The 14,813-nt window shown below is 43.4% G+C and overlaps 1 long non-coding RNA gene across 1 annotated transcript; it reads left to right on the forward strand.

Annotated features, from left to right (window-relative positions):
* Window positions 1-317: 317 nt before the first annotated feature.
* On the forward strand, window positions 318-14,083 carry LOC311258542. Its single transcript, XR_014622745.1, has 3 exons — window positions 318-744; window positions 2,442-2,565; window positions 13,617-14,083. It is a non-coding gene; the product is annotated as an uncharacterized lncRNA (long non-coding RNA).
* Window positions 14,084-14,813: the final 730 nt, after the last annotated feature.

Genomic DNA, 14,813 nt, shown 5'->3' on the forward strand with positions numbered 1-14,813 from the left:
TTGTTTGAAAATGTTATTAAAAGTGTATTAAAAATGTAAAAGGAATATTTCATGAAGGTTAAAATAGTGTGATAAGAGTAAGGTGTGAGAGATTAGATTAAAACGACACAAATGTGCATGGTTAAATATTTTATTTTATTTTGAAGGAGCTCATAGGGAGAGAGGAAGTACTGATTGGGAAGAAGTGTGATCCTGGTCATTGATTGGTTAAGGTGTGATTGACAGGTGTAGACCGGAAGTGAGTGAAGGTGGAGGAGAGACGTGACGAAGCACAAGAGACGCATGGCCGCGAGGGTCAAGTGCTACAGAGGCAACAGTTAAGTGTGTAGTTTCCGTGTCCAAGCGACTGTCTGCTCCACACTCAGAGCTCGGACACTGGAGCTGCTGCTGTTCGGTGTACAGCTTGAGGAGTTTCAGCTCGGAGCTCCTGGCGAAGCTGCACCGTGTTTTAGCTTAGCCTAGCTACTAAGCTAACTCGGAGTGTGTGTTAGCATTCGCTATCAAAGCGAACGGACTTAGCCGCGAGGAGCTAAACCAGCTCCTGACATCGGCTGTGCCTTGTGGTCTCAACGCGGGAGCATAACGGCTCGGCCGCTGCCAGGTGTGTGTGACTCGTCGTCGTCGGTGGACATCGTCCGGGCTGCGAGGGAGAACCCATTGCCTGTTCACCCGCCTGTCTCCAGTCTACCTGCAGTGTCGCCTTCTGCACTTGGACCTGGTAAAAGGTTGTTCTTTGGATTGGAGGTAACACTTTTCCTTTACTGTTCCTGGATCATTGGGATTAAAAGTTGGATTTCCTCGCACTCAAAAGTCACCATATCAGGCCTGCAACGGGTTATTTGTTTGCCGGCTGTGTGTGTGTGTGTGAGTGTGTGTGTGTGGGCCACTGCTTTGTGTTTGAGAGTATTATTGCAACTTAAAGGAGTATTCTGAAACTTTAAGAGTAGTTTTATTGATACTTAAAGGAGTGTTCTATATATTTTTGGGGAAGTTAAAAGTGTTCTATTTAACCAAAAAGGTATTTTTGGTAATTTTGAGTGCTAAGCTAATTTTGGTTAATTTTATACCTGACAGTGAATCAGATCTTTTAATGATCTAGTCTAAGTGTTGTGATAACAAAAGGAGACAACAGAGAGTTTACTTTTAAACATATTTTCACTTAAAATGTATTTGTGTTTTGTTTGAATACATTTACTTGAAGTAAATAATTGATTTTGTTATTTTTCTAAAAAAGAGTCTTGTGATATTTCCTTTGCCAAAGTTAAAAGTGAGCATAGTAGCTGCCTATAGATGAGTTATCGTTGAAATAGTGTTGTGATGGGTATTTGGGAAGTGTTTAAGCAACACAAAACCATCCAAAGTCACTATATTTTAGGTTTTAGGAGACGGACACTGAGGTAAAAAACATTTTATTCAAAGTCCTATAGTTAAAAGGTGAGTTCATCTAGGTGTATCAGTTGAGTGAGCATTAAAAAACGAAATCCAAATTACTTGTGAGCAATTACTTAAAAATTAGGGTTAAAAATACAATATATGAACCCAGAAGCCTGCCCTTAGTAAAAGGTCTATTGAGGGGAGTGCTAACAATGTCTGCTGCATCATTTGATAGGCACCTGTCTCAGTTATAGCTAACATATTGGTGTTCTTGAATACTTTGGGATCTTGAATTACATTTGAAGCACGGTTCTGTGGGTTTGGGCCTGATTTGGCAAGAATCTTCACCAATTTTCACGGCTATCAAACCTTAAGAATACAGTTAGCACCTGAGCTCGTCTGCCATCATTACCATTCCCTCCAGACTTGGCTTTCAGTCAGTGCCGTGCCAGCCTCACGCCAAGCCCTCTTAATGTTGTTGGAGAGTGTCCCCGATCCATCTGAACAGAGGTCTGTGCTGCGGACTCTGAGGAGTCCCACCTGTAAGGAGGAGAAACAATGCCTCCCTGTCTCTCCATGGTCTCACCAGCTCCCCCCCCAGCTCTATTTCCCCTGGCAGTTGGTTGGGTGTGCGGGCCCTGTGAGCTCTTTGGACAGGGTTCAGGCTTTCAACAGGCCCTTCAACAGTCTGACGTTTGGGCTCGACCCGGGAGTCGATCCCCAGCTGCAGCCTGGAGCAGCGAGCAGGACGGATGGGTGAGAGTCAGGAGTGGAGTCGGGCTGTCAGTTTGTGTTGAGATGAAAAATACAAGCAGTCAGATGAGACAGACACTCAGACGGAGAGAGGAGGGCAGGACGAGAACAAAAGGACACAAAGGAAGCACAACAAGTGGAAATGAGGATGTGAATCAGAGCTGGCCCGAGGCAGGCAGACCTCTCAACCATCACACGGCTCTCAAACAAACTGCAAATGTTAACTCTCTTTGGACTCCTCTGCTATTTGTGTCATTTCCTTCTTCGAGTATTTCAAGGAAATCTCTGACATTTGGGGAAATATGTCTGTTTAGTTTCTTGTTGGGAGCCAGAAGAGAAGAAGACATGAATGTAATCTCGTGGGTCCTGTAACGAGAGTGATCCCAGCGTACCGGAGCAGCTAACCTGACCTGATCGACAGTGTCTTCTTGTGGACGTGTAAGTTGTCTCTGACAGCAAAAGCAGGTAACATGACTTTGTTATAGTGCCGGGAAAAGAAGGAGGTGAGTGGTCGGGTCGTCTGTCCTTTCTGCTGTAAAGGTCGTCGTGCAAACAGCTCAGTATGACCCATATTTACATGTATTGTTGGAAGGCAACATCTAGTTGTTAAGGTAATCATACCAGGAGCAAAGGAGGAAGTCAGGTGACAAAATATTTGTGTTTATTTTAACCCAAAGCGTGATCTTCCCCTTCATCAAACCAAGTAGTTTTGTTGCCTGAATCTAACCAAAAAGCAGCTGTTATTGATGACGGCCAAAAGATGTGACAACAAAGGTCCAGTACACCACCTGTCCTTTTATTCTCTTACAGTCTTAATGTTGTTTTGGGAGTTATTCTTTCATTTATGCTAGGTTAGGCTAGCAGCCTCCCTTCCAGTGTATGTGTTAAGCTCGGCTAAGCATATTTTTGAGTATTTCCTGGTCTGCAGCTTATTAATTAATTAACGTTTATTCCTTTTTGACATATTTGGTACCAACGTGTCTGTACAGAGACCAAAGTCTGTACTCAACAGATCAAATATTCCTTTAACGTCCCTATAAATATCTTGTGTCCTGCCAGAGATATGTGATGAAAATGGCGGCGAGCTGCAGTCACTTGCTGATTCAGGTTGCAGGTTTTTGGCTGAAGAGGGTGTGTTTCTGCGCAGACTGACCCTGGCTGAACCTGACTGAGCAGAGTCAGAAAAGTTTGGGACTTTTTAAACAGGCAATCACATGTGATGACAACTGATTCATTAGCCTCGAGCTCTGCCCAGAAATCCCCATAAAAAGAGCTCGATCGAAGGCTCGTAGAAGCTCATTAGGAGGGAAAATGTGGTCTCATACACCAGAGCTCAAATAAAGATACAGCTGTCTGCAGCATGGCCTCCAACAATTTGGCTGCCGAATCAGATTCTTAATCAAATTATTTTTAGCTATGGCACATTTAATCCGCTGTTGTTTTATTCATTAGCCGTTCCACGAATTTATTGCGGCTCTGGCGGCCTCGTTGTCTCTCATCTCAGCCATTTCCCAGAGTGTAACACACACACATCTGGAGCCAATCAAAGGAGAGGGAGATGGAGAGAATGCCTATTAGCAGTCTCTGGCAAAGGTACACCGTGAACAGCAGTGCCCCATCATCTCCCCTGGAGTTTTCTGGTAGTCTTGTGTTGTATACAAGCTCTCGCTCAGCTCGCTCGCCCACGCCCCCGATTACCTGATTTCGTTACGCGGGGGAACAAAATGAACAGTGGTCGTGGATGTGGGGTTTTTCTGGTCATTGCTGGAGGTAAGGAGCCCCCGCTGAGAGCAGAGTATAGAGATTTATGGCACAAACACAGCAGGCCTCAGCTGAGTTAATCACATTAAATCCAAGTATGTGTCGTGTTTGTGGATATGCAAACCCATAATGACTCATTGTTTCGAACAAAAAAAGCTGTGATAATTACACTAATTTACGACCGTGCCTTGTTTTTATGTTCTTCATAAACATTACATAAAACTGATTCGATTATTTTCAAAATCAAATTTTATTGGGATCTTTGGAGTGGAGAATACAAATGTGGGTTGAAACAAGAGGTCAGAGATTTCAGATGAATAGAAAGCGTTCCTGTAAACAGGCTTTTATTAAAAGTAGCAGCCAGTTGGTAGAAAGATCTCTGACGTTGTTTCGTCTCTGGAACGTTTGACAGTGTTTGAACTTGTTTTGGTTTCTTACAGAGAATCAGCCGGGCGGATTAAACGATCAGGAGACATCACGAAATGAATCCAAAGAATGAAAGTTTTGATGATGATGAACTCTTAACCCCCCCAAACGCCGACCGTGACCAAAACCACGACCACACATAATTCAATCCAAACACGATAACGTGAGGACTGGACGAGATGTCCTCACGTTACTCAACATTTTTCCAAAAATATCCACATTCCTGAAGCGTCTCCACTTTGTCAAATGTCCTCGCTCTTTATAAATGTTGACATCGGGCAGAAAATATCCCAAATCCCGTCCAACATTTCTTATGCATAATTCTATCCTCACATTCCCAATATTTTTCCTCTATTTTCATAAAATGTCCACGATTTAAGTATCATAAATGTTTTTCTAAAAATGTCCTCACTTCACTAACTGTCCACTGTCTTTTATAATGTCCAGTGTCTTACTGTTCTGTTTACATACCACATTTTGTCCTAACATTCCCAATATTTTCTCCTCATTTTCCAAAATTGTCCACTTTCTTGAAGTGTCTTCACTTTATAAATATTCACATTTTGTCATTTATTTAAACAAACCCATTTTGTCCTAATAAATATTTTCTCCTCTACTTTAATAAAATTTCCCCCCCAAAAATCTTATGTCCTCCTAGCTAAGTCCAAAATGTCTTCCATGCTCTTCATAAATGAATATTTCTCCTCTATTTTCATTAAATGTGCTTAAATCTCCAAAAATATCACATGTCCTAATTTTTTGCAAATTGTCCTCGTGTCCCCAAACACCCCACCTCTTCTAACTGGTCCCCACTTTTCTCACACCGTCGATAAGTAAAGTGTGATTTCCAAAAGTGTCTTCCTTTTTCTAAAAATGTCCACTCTTAACCCCAAATGTCCTTGTTTCCATAAATGTTCTCACTCTCCAAATTGTCCTCGTTTTCCCCAAATATCGGACGGGATTTTCTTTCTGGAAAGTAAGTAAATCATAATTTTGGAAAAATGTTCTCAATTTCCCAAAAAATGCTTCCCAAAATGTCTTTCATTTTGGAAATATCCACACTTTATTAATATGTTCCCACTCTTATGACATTGTCAGAACTTGGATTTTTTTGTAAGGTAGTAAATAAATTGTTTTTCCTTTCTAAAGTGTCCTCTCTCTACCACCCTCTGTTCAAGAATGTCCTCATAAATATCACGTTTTCAAAATAATCCTCTCACTTTCCTAACCGTCCTTGTTTCTCTTAAATATCTCACGCTTCCCAACTCTCTTCCCGACTGTCGAGTGAGTAAATTATTATTTTAAATAATCTTCTCAATGTCCCAAAAATAACCTCACTTTCACGAAGTCCTCAATTTCTTTTTTAAAATTTTTTTCCTTCATTTCCTTTTATTTCAAGTTGTCTCAGGGATGCAAAAAATGTCTTCCGACAGAAAATCCAAACATTAAACTTTTCTCCATTTCCTTCTTTTTTTTTTTACATCCTCACAAAATGTTCCTCCTCCTTCGTAACTTCATCTTTTTTACTCCATCAAAAAAAGAAAAAAATCAATGTTTTAACAACAAGCAATTTTATTTTCACACATTTTCACTTCTCTACTTTTATTAAAATAAAAGAACTCAAAGTGTTTCAGTATTTTTACTCTGTCGTATTTCTTGTATGTCTCCTGCTGAACAAAAACCAGACAAGGGTAACTGAGGAGATGATAAACTGAAGGGGTACGATGTGAGTCCTCTCTCTCTCTCTCTCTCTCTCTCACACACACACACACACACACACACACACACACACACACACACTGATCAAGATATCCTCCCACAAACACACAGTTAATCAGATCCAGGGACCGAGTCGCCGAGTTCTTCCCCTCAGAAACCGCCTCCATATTTTGTGGGCCCTGATTCTAAACACCATGATGCATTTTGCTCTGGGTGACAGATTCCTGAGCGGCATCGTCGAACCACAACAGGCCAGCTGATACTGGGGGACTGGGAACATGGTGGTCTGATACCATGGGAACCAGTCACAAAGATCAGCAGACTCACACACGCTCACACTGACAGACAATAGACCCAAGCCGAGATGAACCGGAACTGGACGGGAACATTGACTGGAAATGCGTCACACAGGCCTCAGTGTGTGTGTGTGGTGACTGCACGTGGTCAGGTGTGTGTGTTCATTCAACAAACACAAACTTTTCTATAGAAACCGTCTTTACTGTCAGAGTTGGACACTGAAACATCCGTTTGTGTTTACAATGTCTGCCACTTAGAGGGAAGCTTTTCGATGGATCCATCTATCATTTTCTGATGCTGCTTGTCCAGGGTCGGGTCGTGCTGGCAGCAGACTTACTCAGGTATTCCTGTTGGAGCTCTTAGCAGCAACGTTTTCGAGCTCCTCCTGGAGGATCCAGGGCACTCGTGGGCCAGATGAGATGCGTAATATCTCCATCGTGTTCTGGATCTTCACCCGGATCTCACTGTTGACTTGTACTTTCACACGGGACACGAACAGCTGTCTCCTTGGTGAAAGTCCAAAGCCTGTTTGACCCAGCGGTCCACCCCGAACTCCTCCCTCTACAGACTTTGTCGCTGTTTATATTACTCCACCTGACTTCCTCCTTTGCTGCTGTAACAATAATTACGACCAATAGCACGTCATCACCCCCCCCCCCCCTCCCATTCTGTCACTTTTCAGCTGCATCTAATTTAAACAAAGCCATAAAAAGGGAAAAATATTATTAATAATATTAATGATAAAAGTGCATTTTTTATGTGTCATATCATTGGGACGTCAGACGGCTGCCAAGCGAGAGATATAGAAATATTTCAGGCTACAAAACCAGGTTTAAGATCTTTTCCAAGCCCTCTACCAAGTACTTATTGTCAGCTGTCCTCATCAGAAACCGCATAGGTGGACTGTGCAAGCAGCTTATTACGACCCATATTGACATTTTTATTGTTAGACAGCAACCTCTGGTGGCTGTTCTTATTACAACGGCAGCAAAGGTGGAGGTCAGGTTAAGTCGTATAAAGAGCAGCAAAGGGATCGGGAGGAGGTCGAGGTGGATGAATGGGTCAAACGCAGGAAACTGCTGTTTGTGTGAAACTTAAAGGTGCAAAATGCAACAATTTTAGTTTGAAACATTAAAAAAATAACTAAAATCATCAACAAAACGTAAAGTTAGCATGCTAGCCCGCTAGCCCCGGTGCATCTCTGTCCAGTGCTCCTGTGCTTGCAAACACCAACACTTCCCTAGCTCTCAGTCTGGACTGCTAACTGCACGGCTAAATAAGCTAACTAGCTAAAGGTGGCTACAGTTAGCAGTAGTTAGTAGTTATGCTGGTGATATGCTGCCCTCTATTTGTTTTGAGTATGAATTCATCAAGACACCAACACTTACATATTGCACTTTTAACTTAAGTTATTAATGTGTTATTTTAACAAAAAGCAAAATGATTTCATAAACTTCACCTGCAACATTATGTTGTTCTAAGTCTCCTCAGTCGTTGAGGTCTGAGGATTTGTTGGATTTGTGTGCACCTAATGAAACATTAAGAAGCTAAAACTTACAACATATTCATGGGTTCCAGAAATTATAAACCGGCATTATCTGATTAAACTGAAGTTAGCGTAACCACGAGGATGAATGTTTGTGCTGGCTGGACAGCAGCTGTTTGCTGTTTAGATACAAACTGTATATGATGTGAGGTGAACTGATGTTCAGTCGTCATGTGAGCGCACAATAAGTCAACCCTGATTGTGATGAGCAGCTTTAAACAGTCTCCATCAGTGGTGCACAATAGACAGCCGAGTAATTAGATTTTCTGCCGTTTGTTTATCTAATTTGAGTTACAGCCTCATAAATGTATCTGCTGTCGCCACCGCAGCAGTTTCTCTTAACGCCCGTCTAAATGTATTCATGAAATGGGGCGTTTGAATCTGCGGCCAAGCTCTTTCATCAGTGCGTTTGTTGGTGTTGATCATTTCTCAAAGAGCTTCTCTTCCCTCTCCGTCTGTCTCTGTCTCTCGGTGACATGATTAGCGCCGAGCCACATCAGAGCGCCGAGCCGTTAAACGTCCCACATTTAACGTAAACACGAGGGGTTGCCATGGTTAGGCTGGCAGAGCCCGCTTTCTTTCCCATCATCATCATTATCAGCCACCTCAAAAGTTACACAACACTTTGCTTTGCACCGCAGCGCCTGCCGCAGCTACACAAGCCTTACTTATTATTCATGTCAGTCAAACAGTCCTGACAACATCTCTCCAGTCCCAGATTCAGTGTCACAGCGGAGAGGTCACGGTTCCTGACAATGTGACCTGAGCTGACTTATTGCATGCTGGTACGCGCTGATGCAGATGCTTTTAAAGATATCTTTTATGTGTCGTAGCCTTCGACACGCTTTGCACTTTCAGATTGTTTTCTAGAGAACAACTGAAAAGCAGCTAAATCTCCTCTAATTCCACCAGCATCTGGTACAAACATGGTCCGTTCCTCTTCATGGTCTATCAGCATGATGAAGCTCTGTGTCCTCCGACTCTCTGTGATCTTTAATTTATTTTTTAAAATACAGCCAATCACACAATACAGGTGCTGTCGACAATTGCTTTTATGTCTCCGTTTGACCACCGGCGGTTGGAAAAAAGCTCAACACTGTGACACGAAGGCACATCTAATTTGATCCATTTCAGAGCGCTTTAGGAACATCAGGTCCTTCCTCTTCAGAGACAATTTGTTTTTGTGTTGCCGTCATCGAGGCTGAAAACAAGATGTGGACGCTACGACAACATTTGGTTTTGATCCAATATCGATATTTCTTTTTTTTTAGTTCTTCTCTGCAGGTCAAAACTTGAGACAGCTCTTTAAGGTAAATAACAAATGTTTACAGGTTGAATTTTCCGTAAATAACAATGCATCCAGTCTCTACAGTCCACATTCCTCTTTGTAAACGTGAGCGGTTTAATTCTACTGTTTACCCAGAAATCATGTCTCATGATATTAAAATCTGCTGTGCAGTGTTTTGATGTCTGATAATTCGTCGAACTCATGACTGTGGAGCCCAGTGTCACACCAAAGCCAAAACAGACCCACCGATCCACTAGAGGGCAGCGTGTGAGCGTCAGGGTTTGCTTCCCCTTGGCGTGACGAGTACACGTGTATGAAGGTGCAGTACCAGCTGGGGGCGAGGTGGTTGGAGTTACTGTTTTAAAGTGGTAGCAGACAATTTTTTCTCTCTAGCGTTTCCAAGTTATTTTAAGTGAAATCATGATCTTCTCGTCAACATGGCTAAGTAGTTTTGTTGCTGTTAGTTTGAAAGTGCAACCAGAGGACGCATGTTTATTATGACTAACTTGACGACTGAACGAGAACACGTTCTCACAGAACAGCCAAACGCGACAGTGACCCGATGAACCAACAGGACTGTAACAGTGTGAAACCAGGTTGTATTTACGATTCGAGCCAAGTCTCCAATTCACATTCTGTTGTTTTACTTTGTGAACACTGCAATCATCAAGACAGAGCACAAAATTATTGCTATAAGTTCGTCTAATATTATAAAAGAATTTGTTTTCTTCACGTGAAGGCGAATTAAATATATTTATCACACTTGGAACTCAGGAACAAGTAAATAAAAAGTTATTGCTCTTTGCCTCGGGGAGTCTGTATCTCCGAGCAGATGGGAAAAGAACAAAATTCCTCCAAGAGTGGACGGTCGGAACCGGCCAACATGGACCCGCCCTGCGCAGAATGTGTCCGTCGTAAATATGAGACAAAGACAGCTGCTGCATGCCAATTATTTTGCTGGCGCTTTTAACGATATTGGACCGATGATTATTTTGTTGTGCGCTGAAAGATTACCAGATAAAACAAAAGGTTGGAATGGACTCAGCTTCATATCCCACTGGGAGCGTTTCAGAAGCGGAGCGTCATGCTCAGACGGTTTATTTCATCATTTCTTCTTGATTTTGGTGCGTCCACAGTGGTTGAGTAGCTACGTAGCTAAATCGTTATTTGTCTGCTTTAACTGTGTTTATTTAATATTTCAGACGTTGTGCTGTAGATTTGAGGGTCGGCACCGGGTGTTGTATTTTGAAAACCGACCTGATGCCCTGTCGGCCTGCTGTCTGACTTCCTGTCTGGCTCGATCTGCTCTGTGCAAATCGACTCGCCGCGTATTCTCCTGCTTCTGGGACGCTGCTGAAACGTGCCGTGGTCGCAGCCGGTGGAAACATGAATATGGTCAGCTCGCGGCTGTAACGCCACTTTTGCCAGTGGTATGAGGATGTCACACTACTTTTCACTATCGCTATCTATGCTATCCTTCTTTCCGCTGATGGAAGTCTCGTTGGAAATGCTCATTCTCCAGTAGGGAAGGTGCCGACTTCACATTGATGTGAAGCCCAACGAGAGAAAAAGATGCATCCCTACACGTATCTGCACTGGTGTGAACGGGGCCTTATTTGCACGCTGTTACACCTTTTTCTCTTTTACACCCTTGAACATTACTCCCTCTCTGTTCTCCCATCACACAGGTCCCCTGGAGCCCCATTAAGGAGCATGTGTTTGTAATTATATCCCTCTAGCCACCAGTGACATAGAGGTGCCCTGGCACAGAATCACTGGCAGCCAGTGCCTCAGCCCCCTCCCGGCCCTGAGCACCCTGCCACGCCAACCCCTGTGCCCAAAATAGTTTAATGAGGAGCGTTTTAATGCCTTTATTATGGCAGAAACTGGCACCGTGTACCGAAGCCTAACGCCACGCCGCCCCCACCCCAGCTCGCTAACTAACCGCCGGAGGTAATACTGAGTGAGCGCCTTGCCCTCAGGATTGGGGAACATTTAAAGTCTGTGTTGCTGTTTTGTTTTTAATATGCTAACCCTGAACCACACACTCCTGCACGCACCTACCTCTGCATCATGCACACACACACACACACACAGCTGTGCAATCAGGCATCCTCGGGGGCAGTGATTTACTACCCGGGACTATTTTATTAATTTAATTACACATTTACAATCATTCTTCTCAGAGGAAAACAGGGAGAAAAGTGCTGCCTGTGTGTTTTTTGCGGAGGCAGCCAAACCTTGTTTTTATTTTATGGCCGAGAGAGAAAGATGTTGTTTTATTTTACGAGTGGCCTCAAGGTTTCCTTAATGTGTTAGAAACACAAAGGGTGTGTCCTGTTAAAGCAGAGCTCTTTAATGCTCCTCTTGTTTGTTTGGTTTCTTCTCTTTAAATTTCCACCAGCCCGACGAGGGAAACGATCACTCACCGTAAAACAAATAGGGAAGCTTTTTTTTTGTTTTGTATAATTATCTGAAGCCGAGCCGTCTATCAAATACCAACTGTTTCAGAGACAATGGCGGGTCTTCGTACTGAATCTGCTTTTCGTTCCACTGTGTCATTTTTTTCTCAATCCGCGGATCGGAGCGGGTCATTACTCCGTGTCAGATGGCTCCCCACATGAAAAGAATTTGAAATGAGCTGTCGTTACTTTGGGTCACAGCAGGCTGAGAGATGAGATTTGCAAGTTTCATCGCTAAAGGGGAAAGACTCTGTCACGACATCGTTGTTCGACCAGGCTGTGTGCTGCAGGACAGAAAGAGGGGCCCGATCAGACAGAGGTTACAGAACACAAGGCCATTTTTAGTTGAAGCCTTTAAGTGATTTTGCTGTGAAGTAAACTCACACATCTGTACCTTATATTTTAATTTCCATTCAAAGTGAGCTAAACCATGAATTGTATGTTGCCATGTTGTAGCTACATTGCTAACACTAGCTAACCATTCTTACTTTTTTCCCACAAACTGGCAACTACCCAGACTGCTGATGCTGACAAAACACAGATATCATGTGATACCAGCGCTGTTATCCTATTGGCTGACAAACCTTGGTGGAAGCTGGAACCAACTGTCTGAATTCTGACAGAGGGATAAACAGAACAATCATTTTGGACCCGACATTGTAAAATTATTAATACACAAACATAATAATGTTTTTAAGGGAAACGTTTTATTCCGCACCTTTCTACAAGCTCTGTAGATTTATTATCTTTCAAAAAAAGTTATTTGTCTTCATAGAAATATTATCAACATGATCTTTAAATCATGGTAACTATGTTAGTAGTTGGTAAAGACACACAGCTCGGGGCCTCCAGCAGCAACACTTTTACCTCCATGAAAACTCAAATGACGTCAGCAGCTTTTCTGCTCTGCGTTGCAAGCTCCTTGCATCCAAAACACAAGGCATCCAGGGAGCATGAGCAGCACGCAAACCGCTTAAAGCTACTGTAGGTGTTGACGTCCATTTTGCAGTCAGCACACCTTGCCCTCCGCTCTACTGTACGTGACCACATGAACACGGCGCAGTAATCGCCGGACGTGGCAGCAAACAGGAGGATCCTGCTCTCTGCACGTTCACCAGCTGACAGGAGCAGGAGTACTCTGTCCTGATTGGATAAAGAGGGCAGGGATACCAGAGCATCTTTTACTGCATGAGCAGAGGAGGGAAGGAGAGACATGGGTTACTGACCAAACACTGTATAACAGCGATTGGTGTAGCTACTTAACACTTATTTTAATAAAGAATAAAAGCAGCTTTAACTGCCATAAAACAACTAAAAAAAGACATGTTCACCTCAGAAACTGCACCCTGTCTGACTGAGCCCTGATGCAGCAGCTCAGGAGAGCTGTTTGCCAACGTAACCTCAGTGAGTTTAGGATATTTACTTTAGTTAACAAGTTTTAGCTTTCAGTAAGAGCTGCTTTCTGATTGGTTCTTCGCACTAAATCTTTTGCTAAGCTGAAAAATGATTGGCGATATGATTGATTGAAAACATATTGGTGTGAACCCTGACATGGTTTTGTGTCGCAGGCTGCACAACTGGAGTCCTGCTCTTGTCAATTTTGACAAAAACAAGTCCCGTTTTTTAAACGTTCAGAAACTCTCCCTGTACTCCCTCAGAGCTCTGAACTCGCTCCTCGTTCCCCCAAAATTTTCCATCCCAAACCACTCAAGTCACATTAACACGTATTGATATTACAACAAGCTTTGACAGTTGAAAGTTGAAATAGTTGAGGAAGTTCAGATTCAGATGTCTTCTGGGTAATAAAAAACAAAGTGTTAGTGAACTTGTGGTGTGCGCTGATTGTCCTGAAGGCGTACTCTCTCCCTCGTGCTGTAATCTCAACCAAAGAACACACAAAACCAGATCTAGAAACTCCAGCAGGTCCCGACCTCGAGCTGAGAAGTTAGTGGTCGTATCACTCCAGTCATCTTATCACCTTTCTCTTTAGGAGCCGGTCCGATACGCTGACATTCAGATGCGTGGATCTGTCGTTAGCATGAGGCCGTCAGCGCTCAGGGAGGTTCGTCTGCGGTGGAAAACATCAGTCAGCCGCCAGCGTCTGACAAAGCTCATTACTCACGTTACCGGCTGACGATGGCAAGGAGCCTCGGCTTCGAGTCAAGACATCCAGCATCGCCTGTTATTTGGACCGTTCCGAGTGCCGGGGCAGAACACACACAGACAGGACTAAACACAGCCAGCGCAGCCACCAGGAATGTGTTTTCTGTCCTTATTTCTGTTGACGTGTAAGAGCAGCGAGGGAGAAGCATCTGTCTTCGTTTTCCTTGAAACTCTATATATGCAGAACAAGCCTTAATGCTGTCATTACACGTACTGTCTCATTGCTGCAAATCAAACCCACGGTCATGCAACTGGTAATAGATATGGCTGACAATCACTGTGTGTGTGTGTGTGTGTGTGTGTGTGTGTAGTGGTGTGTACAGATTCTCTAAGGGCCAGGGGCAAAACCAGAGGGGCACCTGTGAGGGGTCCTTCAGCTGATCAGGGGAACTTTTGAGGCACTTGGGCCAATCAGAGGGGCACTTGGTCCCTCTAGGGGGAGGGGCTTGGCTTTTTATCCTATCATGGGGCTTTTGGAGGCATTTCGTTCAATCATAGGGTCACTAGGGGTCAAACAGCGGGCTACAGTGAGGTATTTTAGGTAGATGTAGTTAACTAACATCACGTATGTAATGTAGCTTAAGTTATGTACATAACATAACGTAGTAGGTATTTAAATCCAAACCACAATGAATTCCTAAACCTAACCAGCTGCAACCATAAGACAAGGGTCCAGTACACCTGCTGCTGATACGCTGTGACGGCCATGTTGTTCTAGGAACGGCAATCTACCTATACAGTCGTTTAGGTGTGAGGATGAGCTGGTTCAAGGGGTGAATAGTGACACTCAGGTGGAGCAAAGTGACATTTAGGTCAACTCAAGGGGCACTTGGTGATTTTGTCCAATCTGCTGGGACCCTTGAACCAACTGGGATACTACGGCCAAACACAAGGGCACTGGGGAAATCTGTCACCATCAAAACCATTGGTTTTTTTAAGCAGCCGTGTAAAAACGAGTAACAGTGCGTTCGGGGCCTAAAGTAGCATCATGCACGAGTAGGTAAGACCTGCATAACAGCCAATT

This window comes from Pagrus pagrus (assembly GCF_965226575.1).
Source record: "Pagrus pagrus genome assembly, chromosome: 6".
NCBI classification, from domain to species: Eukaryota; Metazoa; Chordata; class Actinopteri; order Spariformes; family Sparidae; genus Pagrus; species Pagrus pagrus.